General features: G+C 44.5%; 1 protein-coding gene across 5 annotated transcripts in view; it reads left to right on the top strand.

Annotated features, from left to right (window-relative positions):
* The window catches only part of CAB39L (calcium binding protein 39 like), a 66,043-nt gene that overhangs the window by 59,232 nt on the left and 1,979 nt on the right, over positions 1 to 4,832 (top strand). The window lies entirely within an intron of this gene.

Below are 4,832 nucleotides of genomic sequence, written 5' to 3' on the forward strand. Positions count from 1 at the left end.
TCTCAATGCTCGGTGCTGCAGTGAGGAGTTATGATTCCCTGTGGCTCGTAGTATAACTTTGTTCTCGAGTACCTGGACTTTAGAACTGGGGAATGCTTATGTCCTCTTACTGCCCTGAGAATTCACTCTTACTGGAGCTGGAGAAGCTGCTGTTTCTCTGAGCCTCGTTAGGTTGAAGGCTACTCCAGGGCTGCTGGCTGGGATTAAACCACAACAGTACCCCTTACGAGCTCTGAGAACTTTTCACTCATCCAGGATGCTTTGGGTGGGAAACTGAAGACAACCAGAATGCCCACATGCAGTGTCTCCTCCCATTCTCCGCTGGGGAGATGCTTGATCTTCCTCCTAGCTCCAGCTCCTTCTCTTCCTTTTGCCCGAGCAAAATGGATCTTCTGCCTTATGGCACCATCCTAAAGGCCTGCAGCTGCTCTGTAAAGCTGCATGTCTCAGACATGGCGTATGCTTGAGGATCAGCCATTGTTTATTCATTAGGAAAAGCTAACACACCTCACCCCTTTCCTCCTCCTCCATAAATAATGGGGTTACCTAGAGCTGTAGGCTTTGAGAGTCACCAGTTCTTCTCTGCGTTGATTTCAGTGGAGAGGTCCCAGTCTTGAGCATGCACACTTTGAGGACCAAATGTTGGGAAGGGCTCTCTAGCTCCTGTGGTGGATTTGAGAGTTAGTAGTACAGGCTGCTTTGAGTTTGCCTGTAGGAGAGCAAAGCTTTCACAAGTGGTGCAGGTATTCCTTTGACCTTATGCATTTACAAATAAAGGCTAGTAACAAGCTCCCTTGGTTTTCTCATAAACAATTAGATTATTTTGAGGAAAACACCCTGTAGCGGCGAATTGGGATTATGCAACTTTCTTGTTCTTAAACAGACATTTAGTAAGAGATATTTAACTGTTTAAATCTAAAAATAGAATGGGTACACTGTGTTTCGTGCCCTTAGTTTCATTTTTCCATTCTCCTTCATGGACACTACAGAGCTACCTCCTGCAGCTTGCTCATGTAATTTGACTGTACTGACAGTTTCCTCTTGGTACGAAGCTGAAACCATGTCTGCGGGGATGTGTCCTCTCTGTCTCTTAGCTGAAGAGTTTAAAGGGCAAGAAGTGTTAGGCAAAGCATTGCGCTATAAGCAACGTAAACCGTAAGGCACTTTTGTGTGCAGTTTCCTGACTCAGTAAGACTGTGTGTGACCCCAGAGTAAATCTTATGAATGCCCAATCCTGGGTATCCAACCTCTGTACTTGCTTTTGTGCTGCTCTAGTCCCAGAGGGTGGTGATTCCTGCTTATTAATTCAAAGGAAACAGGGTCAGATTCTTTAATCAAGTAATTCTGGTATTTTTTTTAAGAAATTCAGTGTATGACTTTTAATGGAGAAGAGAGTAACAGTTCCACTTTGGACAATTTTTGTAGCTTCAGAGCTGATTTTCATTCCAGGCAAGTATTCACAAAATGGAACTGTGCTGAAATGGCTATTTTTAGAGTTGGAATTTTAGTATGAATACTCTCTTTCTTTTGGTCTCTGTCTCTCTCATATATCTAAGTGCTCTAGAATATGTAACTTTTCATAATAAAACCATAGGTTAAAATTGCCTGTGAAGTGTTTTAGCTTCAGTTATACTTCATTTTAGCAGAAACGTCCCTGACAGAATTAATAACGATTTATGTTTTCAGGGGTTTATCTCCTCCTCCGTGTCAATGCAGAGCTCTGAATGTGGGGGGCTTTTTCAAAAGTAAAGTCTTATGGTGGTCCTAATCCTGGGTTTTGTGAATCTGATTAGTTGATACTGGCAGAATTGATTCTGTTTGCTTAGCCAAAGTATTGAATAACCTTTCAGGAATTTTCTGGTCCTTTTTTAACATTCTCTCTTGACGAGTCCCTGTTGACACCGAGCAAGACAGGCGGTCAAGATGATCTTTGAAAGTTCAGTTTGACAGTTTTGCAAGGAGAAGATTATAATCTATAAATAATCAAGCAGGAAGATAAACAGGATGTGATGTCTTCTATTAAACTAAGTTCTTTAATTATTTTCTATGATAATACCAGTTGTAGGACCATTATGAAATGCTGGTATTTATTAGGTTTACCACTGAAGCCTTCCAGTTCTTTTTGCAGATAGCTTTTACAAGAAGAGTGATTTAGATTTCTTCATTTTGAGAGTCAGCCTTCACATATCTTTGTAAGGAGGCTTAATATTCATTGAAAGAAGATGTGCAACACTACTTTAACAGACCCCATTTGCAGTGTAATCAGATTATTTCTGAAAATGTGGGTCCTGACAGTGTACTTGATGGTTGTCTTTTCCTGGTCACAAAGGGGGAACTGAACTCCAAAATTAAAAACTTTTAATGAAGATTTGTAACGGTTACTTTCCTCATCCCTGCCCATGGGTTTACATACTGCTTTTTTCAAAGGAAGCTTGTCCAGATGACCTGGAATTTATCACAGTGCACATCCTGGAAGTATCCCACCTCCATCAGCGTGGTGACCTTCTGTAGGTCAGCACATGGGGCTGCTTGAGCTGAGAGCGTGAGCTGCCGCGGTCTCAGCCAGATCCAAACATTTGTACCCACAAGATTTCAGGATTCATATTCCTTAGATAAGGCACAGACTGGAAAGCTATAAAGTACATTCAGTAGTGATTTACATCCCCAAAGCCTTTATTTTTCTCATATGGGGAACTGATGCATCAATAGCAGCGTATCAAATTTATTTGCAAGAGAAGGGATATTGCTTTCAGATACTGCAGGCAGTGATGGAACAACCAGCTGTTAACAGTCCATAAAGTGCAGTGAAAGCTGTGAACTGGCTGGCTGACCCACTGATGGATGCATCCCTGGTAAGATGTTGCATTTTGAGTGCTTGGGAGACTCTCACAGGAAAGCTGTTATTTTCGAGTGGCTGCCTTGAAGGGATCCTTGAGAGCTGGGGGTGTTGGTGCTACTCTTGAGGAGTTTTAGGTGGCAGGTAGGCATAAAAAGAAATTATTTGAGATTACAGTTCAAGGTATTCCGAGAAAGGTGACATGGAAGCCTGTGCAAAGAAGGCATGAATAACTAGATGTTTTACTGTCACAGGGACCACGCCTGGCCACTAGATCAAGGAAAACTTTGTAAAAGACTTGGGGCCAGAGAGTGTTCACCCAGCATGGCAGAGGTTGCAGCTCTTTACCCAGAGGGAAAAGTATCTTGAAGCAGGGACTCCTAGGAGCGACCTGAGGAGGGGTCCAGAGGAGAAAAAAAGCATAAACAGGGATTAGGGCTTTTATGGCATCAGGATGCTGGAGTTTAAGAGTAGATTCTTTGCCTCACCTATATGGAAGAAAAAAACCAGTCTTACCTCCCTGTCTGGGCAGAAATACTTAGTGTAACACTGTTGATCTGTGCTGAGCCCCATTCCTTCCACACATTCCTCACGTGGCATTTTCCACACCACTTGTATAAAATCCCTTAACTGGGACTTACAAAGCCTAGTGATGGGTCCAGTCTGAATCCTCTCTCAGGCTTTACCAGCTGTTGTTTCTGGGGGCAAGGGGCTGTAACACAGCTCCCCGGGACGGTGTGTGCATGTTCCTCATCATGTATCGTGGCATGTCCCTGTGCAGCTGGACGTGGCCCAGGTTTTCATGTGGGCACAATCTCAGTGGAGATAAATGAACCTGCAGAAGGTCCGGGGCTGGGTGAGTGGTGGTGCCGCCTGCGCTTGGCCGGACAACATGCCATTCTGTACTGTCAGCATATGTTTGTTTTCACTCTGGTTTGAACAGGCTTGGAGAGAAACTGGACGTTTTCCAGTCCTGTCCATCCTTAATTTCTTCTCGTCGGGTAGAGAATAACTCAAGTTATTTATGTTGTTGCACAAGCGCTCGGGTGCTGTTTTGTTGACCAGCCATGGTAACCTCGGTGTGAGCCAGATGTGGGAGCTCCTCCCAGGGTGGCCGGGGCTGTGCTGCGTGTGTGTTCCCACTGCCAGCCCCCCGCCCTATCTGCCCCCCGTGACTGATGTTTGCAGAGCCCACATCTCCGCGGTACCCTGACATCCCTGGGAAGAGCTTGTCACCGATGGCCTTTACAACGAGCCTTAAGTTTCCAAGTAAAAATTAAAGAAACAGTGTTTGCAGAGTAGGAGGTTGTGTTGAAAGCTGGAAAACTCTGTGGCTTTAGGCTTTGCAGGGGGAAAAATCAGAGCACAGCTAGGTTTATTCTTGAAAATTACTATTTGAGAAGACCAGTAAGGCCACAGCACTGTGCCAGGTGAGTATCTGCGTGTCACATCACCTCCCTGCGTTGCTCTCCTGCTCTGCTTGGCCAGGGCAGTGACAGCGCTGGGCGCACCACGGCGCTCCTGCTCCTGGAAATTTCCACGCTCCCATGAGTGGATTACACAGGGGGAAGTGGAGCCTCTGACATATTTTTCCAAATCAAAACAAAGCTGGCAAGTCTAATTTTAGGCCTGGTTTAGTATGGAAATGATATCAATACTGACACAAAGCTTTTCCGTTCTCTTGAAAATTAATTGCTGTGTATTTAAGTCTTGAATGTGGAAGAGGTTGAGAATTGATAGCCTGCTCTCAACAGCTTCGGTTGCAATCAAACACTTTATTAACAAAGGGAAAATTAAAGGGAGGCGATATCACATGCAAGCATAACTTTGCTTCAGTTTGCTGTTGAACCGACATGTCTGTAACTCCTCTCTCTGCGCCTCGGGACAAGGTGTGTAGCAGCAGAGTATCTGTGTGCCAGCCTTCAGCTGACTTGTTAGAAAATAATTTACGGCGATATTGTGACCGATGTTCATCTCTCTCTCTCTTTCTCCCCCC

The sequence above is a fragment of the Athene cunicularia genome, assembly GCF_003259725.1.
Source record: "Athene cunicularia isolate RWA chromosome 1 unlocalized genomic scaffold, athCun1 chr1_part1, whole genome shotgun sequence".
Classification (NCBI taxonomy): domain Eukaryota; kingdom Metazoa; phylum Chordata; class Aves; order Strigiformes; family Strigidae; genus Athene; species Athene cunicularia.